This window comes from Haliaeetus leucocephalus, unplaced genomic scaffold (assembly GCF_000737465.1).
Source record: "Haliaeetus leucocephalus isolate CR32 unplaced genomic scaffold, Haliaeetus_leucocephalus-4.0 Scaffold191, whole genome shotgun sequence".
Lineage (NCBI taxonomy): Eukaryota > Metazoa > Chordata > Aves > Accipitriformes > Accipitridae > Haliaeetus > Haliaeetus leucocephalus.
Genome location: NW_010972627.1, coordinates 63103 through 70061, shown reverse-complemented (window position 1 = coordinate 70061; position 6959 = coordinate 63103). Strand labels below are relative to the sequence as shown.

At 52.6% G+C, this 6959-nt stretch overlaps 1 protein-coding gene across 3 annotated transcripts in view; it reads left to right on the top strand.

Annotated features, from left to right (window-relative positions):
• Positions 1 to 3537, top strand: part of LOC104830484 — a 43424-nt gene extending 39887 nt beyond the window's left edge. For all 3 annotated transcript variants that reach the window (XM_010565397.1, XM_010565398.1, XM_010565396.1), the window contains one exon: positions 1790 to 3537. The gene's annotated coding sequence lies outside the window, so the exon portion shown is untranslated. The remainder of the gene's footprint in view (positions 1 to 1789) is intronic.
• The last annotated feature ends 3422 nt before the right edge of the window (positions 3538 to 6959 follow it).

The window sequence follows — 6959 nt, the reverse complement described above, 5'->3', positions numbered from 1 at the left end:
GGGGGGGGGGGTGGGAAGCTGCAGCAGATCTTGAAACTAAGCAGGTCCTCATGGTTTCAAAATACTTCTTAGTGGAGAATGTGCAGCTGTTTGCTTCAATTTAAGTAATCTGCAACTTCTTTCAGGTCCAAATTTGTCCAGCTCCAGCTCAGAGAATTTTGTTTTATCTTTGCCAGGCCAGAGCCCTCGGCTATCAGAAATAGTCCCCCTCGGTTAATATTTACAGGTTACCACCAGTCACCTTCTGTTGGATAAGCTGACTAGCCTGAGTATCTCAGGTTGAGTAGCACAGTCCCCTTCTACCTCCTCCTCCGCTCTCCAGTGTCACCATTTATTTATAGTTCCCCATGTTCGCAGATCAGGGATGAGTTACGCAGGGCCCTGACCTGGGCCTCCAGGCACAAGCAGACAGCGGGTTACCCTGGTAGCAGGGAGAGAAAGCAATTAGAGAAACAATTAATAAGTACACAAGATTTCCCATCCTAATGAGAACTGATATACTGATGTAATGAACTGGCTATCAGCCACCCACTTTTATACTCTCCTTTAAAGAAATTACCCATGGCATCACCTTCACCTTAGAAAAGATATTCAGGAACATGTTTTAAAAACACTGTAAGTCACTTAATCTCCTATTTGCTGAAATCCCCTCGGTAAATGGGCTCCCAAATCCCAGAAGACCTGGCTGAGTCTGCAGTGCAGTGGAAGCACGTGTGTAGCACAGGTTGGTAGCCTCGCCCAAGCTCAAGGGTAGCAGTAATGGTGAAATCAGTTATGGGATGTGCTTAAAGGAAGGCCACCTTCCTCCTTCCATCCCAGCCCTGCAATTTTGCTGCCACTCTTGGGGGTGTGACCTGCAGGTACATTGGGAATCATCTGCTTTCTTCCAGCCAGGAGCAAAATAGTTTTGCATGTTTGTCCTTTCTGTATGCAGACATGTTAGCATGAAATGTCCTCCTGTCCTGCTTTTGGCTGGGAGAGAGTTAATTTTCTTCCTAGTAGCTGGTATAGTGTTATGTTTTGGGTTCAGTATGAGAAGAATGTTGATAACACACTGATGTTTTCAGTTGTTCCTAAGTCGTATTTATACTAAGTCAAGGATTTTTCAGCTTCTCATGCCAGCCAGCAAGAAGGCTGGAGGGGCACAAGAAGTTGGGAGGGGACACAGCCAGGACAGCTGACCCAAACCTGCCAAAGGGGTATTCCATACCATGCACTGTCATGCCCAGCATATAAACTGGGGGGAGTTGGCCGGGGGGGATCACTGCTCAGGAACTAACTGGGCATCGGTCAGCAAGTGGTGAGCAACTGCATTGTGCATCACTTATTTTGTATATTCCAATCCTTTTATTAGTATTGTCATTTTATTATTATGATTATCATTATTAGTTTCTTCCTTTCTGTTCCATTAAACTGTTTTTATCTCAACTCATGAGTTTTACCTTTTTTTTCCCCAATTGTCTCCCCCATCCCACTGGGTGGGGGGGGATTGAGTGAGCAGCTGTGTGGTGCTTAGTTACCGGCTGGGGTTAAACCACGACACCTCCCAGAAGAGGAGTGAGCAGGTTTGGCTAGAGTGGGCAGGGAGCAGCAGGGATGCTGCCCACGGCTGTGGGCCCATGGATTGTTAGCCAGAGCAGCCCAGGAACTAGAGATTTTCAGCAGGTAAATGTTGATACAGCTTCATGCAAGAGTCTGTGCACAGGAGGGATGTTTTTGCTGTTTGACTCTTGCATGTGTTCTGACAAGTGCTATTTAATTACCCAGCTTTTATCTTGCTTTCCCTCAGGCCTGCTGTGAGAAACATGAGGTCTCGCTCCCATGTGGCAGCATCTGCAATCTCAGCTCCTTGAAAGCCTCAGGGACCCTTGCAGCCGGGTGCACAAAGAAGCCTGACAGCTATGGAAGATGCAATTCCCGCACTTTTGCAGGAAAACCACGTGGCCCAAATCCTAATCTTCTATGCAAAGTCCAGGCAGAAGATGAATGGGATATGGCAGAAAGACATTCCTTCAAAGTTTGCTAGAGATTGCCGCTTAGCTGAGTCCTGCTGGTTATTCCCAGGATGTGGCATGGTGGTGTGTGGAGGAGGAGGAAGGTTCCCCCTCACCAAATTTCTCTGTTTCCATCCCTCCTTTCATACAATCTCACATGAAACCAGGGACTGCTGCACCACATGGTGTCCTAGTAGATGACATGGCATCGCAACCTTCCCCAGGGACCCAGGACCCTCCGTTAGGGAATCCTGCCTAGCTCATGGTGCTAGCGGTGCCTGCGGGTTTGGGCACATGGATCAACCCCCTGAAGCCTGACCTGCACCAGGAGGGGTGCAGGCAGAGCTGCCTCTTCCCTTGCTCCCCACACAAGAAGACTGTGACCTGCTTTGGGGGCAACCTGCCATGGTGCTGGCTGTGGGATGGGAAGCTCTTCCTGTATGATTTTTACAGCTGACTCTGGAGCAAAGTCTTGCATTCATTTTTATACCTCAGTTACTGGAAATTTCCTCTTGGAGAGGGAGGGAAAGCCTCATGGGAAGCAGGCAGTGAAAGGAGCTGTTTGTCCCAGCCTCCAGGCAAGGTCTGTGCTGTTTTCAGATGTAAATAGGCAGTTCCACCAGGAAAACACTGACTTTTCTTCCCAGTTATCTATGGACTGGTCACAACCTCCAAGCTGGATTTGGTTCAAGGCCTTCCTTTGCTATTGTGTTAATATAGGCCATTACCGCTCCTCTCTGGCCGTGTAAACAAGCAAAAAAGCTCTGCTACCTCAGACGTGCCAGTGCTTTTCTGAGCAGCCATTCCCCCTCAAATCTGCTTCCCTAACAAGAAAAGGGGCAAATTTGTGCATAACCCATCAATGTGCGAGGCAGGGGACATGTCAGGCCCTGGGAAAGCGCAGACTCAGGTGGGTGCTGCCACCCTCTGCAGTGCCGTGCCGTCACCCCAGGGACGCGGGTGTCTTGGCTCAGAGGCAGCTTGTCTGTGGACGGGGTCCTGTGAGCTTGACAGGAGCCGGGGCAGGTTTATAACTGTCATGAGCTTTGCTCCTGGCACAGCGCTGAGCGTGGGGTGAGTGGCAGAGAAGCGGGAAAGAACAGGCTGCTCCGTCGGCAGGGAGTCCTCTGTGGGCTTTTGGGGCACCCTGAGACCTCGCCATCGATACGCTCCTCACATCATTAACGGGCAGCGAGAGCGTCCCGTGGCCTGCCTGCCCTTCCTGACTGCATGTCTGCTTCAAAGGCCCAACTCCTGTGTCCCTTGCACTTTATAGCTGTCCATTGCAGCTTCAGTGAGACTTTTCCTGGGATGTGGGGAGGCTGGAAGAGCTGGCGGAGCTGCAGCCTGGCCGGGTGGACGCGGGTTGGGCTGTGGGGCTGGGTGGACGCCTGCCCTCCAAAGGGTGCCAGGCCTGCTGGGCGTGCTGGGCCAGTCATCCTCCCCTCCCGCCTAATTGCACGTTTTTTTCAAGGGCGGGAAAGGATGACAGACCCGACTGCGACAGCAGGGTCAGAGTCATCCTCTGCCGATGGGGATTTCAAGCAACAAGCCTTCCAGAGAAAATAAATAAAAACCCCTCTGACATTTCGATCACGGTTGGGCTAAAAATAATCCCACAGCATGTGGACGGCTCCTGCCACGTACATGTCGATGTCTATGTACGTCTCTGCCATTTGACATTCGCAGTCAGACGAGGGTATATTCTGCTTGCACGCAGTGTCTGGGAGCCGTGGGGGATGCCGGGCTTGCCACCATCGACCCTGCGGATGAGCTGGCTGAGGACAAGCCCCGCGCCATCATGGCTGCCGCTGTGCCTGTCCTCGCTGGGTGGGCTGGGGACAGGCAGCACCTTCTGTTCTGTGTGTTCTGTTCTGGGCGGAGAAGCACTGCTTTCGATGAGGTTTCTTACCAGCAAGTTTCTGCACCCTGTGTGTAGCATCCAGTCATGGAGAGGGCAAATAAAGACTTTGTCCATGTGGTTTAGGGCTGGCGGCACACATGAGGTTTTCCAGAGCCGGGCGGCCCAGGGATGTTGGCTGGGGTGGGCATAGGGGGGTGATGGGGAGATGCCGCCTGGCGTGGAGGCAGATGGTGTGGGAGGGATGTCCTTGGCCACCCGCGAGTCGCCTGGGGAGAACAGATGGTGTGTGGGGAGGCTCCTGGTGGCTCCCCGGGAGGGAAGGCGGCAGCAGGGGGGACGCTGGGTCGCTCCCTGGGGCTCTCTGAGGTGATCAGGGAGGGGAAGGGAGGCTGTGGGGAAGGGGATGAGGGATTTCCCTTATTTGGGGGGATTTTAACCCCTTTTGCTGTGTGCCCTGACCTTGCCAAGTGACCCAGCCTCCTCCTTTCTAGCCTTCACCCTAGGCTGGGGTTAAAGCGCTTGGGTGGGATTTGTGCTGCACTCTGTGGAGGGCTGGGAAGCAGGGTCACACTCAGGATCCTTCTGCAGGATTATCTCATGGCCTCGGGATGTGGGCAGGAGCAGCACTGCCTTTGCTGTCAGCCTGCCAGGGCCACCGCGGGGCCGTGCTGAGCATCTCTCATTTGCCCTCGTGTCCAGCGGCTCCATCGCCATGAGCAGGACAGCATCGCTCGGAGCTCAACACTGAAGAGGCTCCCTGCACAAAGACCCTGTCCCACTCCCTCTGCACCTGAGGTTTCACAGGGATTCCCTTGGCACCAGGGTCATGCCACTGCCATGCTCACTCATCACCCGGACATGCCAGCCCCAGGAACATGGGCAGCAAGGAGTGACATGTGGCTCCTGCTGGTTTGATGTTCTGGCTTTTTTGGGAGCTGCTCGCCATCCGTCACCTCTGTGGCTCTGCACTGGCCCAGTGGGTTGTGTGGTGAGCAACAATTTGTCACCCATGTCCTCCACACTGCTTGGGGCTGGGGTTTGGCTGGCCACTTTGAAGTGCTGCGTGTGGCAGAGCCTTGCCAGCCAACCCCATCATTTGAGCTCCTGTCTCCGAGGGTCACCTTCAGTACTTGACGCTGAAGACTGTGGAAAAGAAAACGCTCCTTAATTATGCTGCAAGGTCTGAGGAAAGACCTGACTTTTGCTGAGGTGCCACCTGTGCTTCCTCGGTTTACTTAATGGCTTTGCTAAGGATGTGTGACTGAATGGAAGGCTTGATGGTGAAAAAACAGGTAATACTGAGGGTTTGGGACATGCTGAGCTCTGCTAGATAGCAAATGTGCACGAGGAGAATCCATCCCTAAAACCATGAGACCTCAGAGAGGGCAAGCCACTTGCTGATTGCAAAATGATGTAGTAAATTGTGTTTTATTCCCTTTTCTCCCCCCTCCCAAGAGGAGCCTGTCAATGCTGGGAAACCCGTACATTGATCCCAATATTAACCGGAATAACTTGCACCCACATTTGAGGCTTTCCTCTCCAGCCTTGGACTCTGCCAGTACCCATCTGGGGAGCGATGCCCGACCCAGGGGTGGGCATGGGTGCGTGCGTGGGATCAGCAGCATGACAAAAGCCACCACAGGTAATTCCCCCATGAGGAAACACTCCAGTGCATCACTGAGGGTTTGATTTTAAGGCTTAAATGTCTGTCTTTACCCCAGCACCCCATGGTCCATGTGGGATGGAAGAGGAGGCACCAGTGTCTGCACCAAGGGCTGGGCTGGGTCCCCCCAGTTTCCCCGTGACCCTGGGGACACCCTGGGCTGTGAAGGGTACACACCTGGTGCCATCTAGTGGCACTGGGACACGGAAAGGGCCGTGGCTCTTTTATATTTATTATTTTTTATTATTGTTATGGGGTATTACGGGGTATATGCCTGCATGGCATATCAGTTGTGTGGGCTGGGAGTGACCCCTTACCAGGGTGTGAGACTTGCAGGAAAACAAAAATTTGGGAATTCTGGTGTAAAGTAGGATGCACAGAGCATGTAGATATTTCTGCCAGCCAAATAACCAGCAGTTTCATAGGAAGATTGTGTAAGAAAGCGATGAACAGAATTGTCAGGATGTGTCCTGTGCTTTATAAAACCAGCTGGAGCTTGTGAGTGCACAGAGGAGCGGTTGAGAGACCGTACTGCAGAGCTAGGACCCAAGGAACTGCTTTCTTCCCTCTCCACAACAGTCAGGGTTCCTGCTGCAGTGAAGGGCTTTAGGATAAGGTTTTAGTTGGCTTAATATGACCTAAGGCCATATTGGCGCCAGAAGACGGGTTCCTGGCCTCACCCCTGGGTTCCTCCCTACCACCTCCATCACGTTGGCTCTAGGGGTCGGCTCCACTTCTGTGACAGCAAATTAACAGCCAAAATAAATAGTCCTGCGTGGGCTTCCCTCTCCTCTTTCCTTCTCAGGGGCTCTAGGGCAGTTACCTCTCTCCGAGCTCCAGCTGCCAGCTCCACACCTGCTAACTCTCCTGTCTCCTATTGCCATCCCAAAGCTTGCAGTTTTCATCCTGTTTCCAGCTGCCCTCCCTGAGCTGCCCCCTTGCCCACTGCCCCCGTGCCCGCACCAGACGGAGCCGTTCCCTTGCTGGCAGTTTGCTTGCTGCTGCCCGCAGCATCACAGAGAACGTGGGGCTCTGGTGCTGCCTGTCCTGCCCGCCCTGGCTCACACAGCCTGTGCCAGGGCGATTGCGTATTGCCCAGATGGGCTGTTCTGAAAGGGGTGCCAGTCAGCCAGCAGTTAAAATAAATGAGCTGGGTTTAAAACAGCTGCTGGGAAAACCCCTGTGTTTCAGGGCTGGGACAAAGTATTTGCAAGGACTTTTGCAAGAGCAGACTGTCTGGAGCAGTTTGTTATAGCATACATCCTTGCAGGGTTTTGGAAAAAAATGTAAAGCAAATCTTGGTTCACAGATGAGTATCAGATTTTTTTCCTTCACTGGATTATACCCTCCGAACTTCTCCACACTGATCTTTTGTGCCTAACAGAACAGGCTTGTGCTATGCTGAATGATGTCATTTTATTCCCCTCCAGACTGCCCA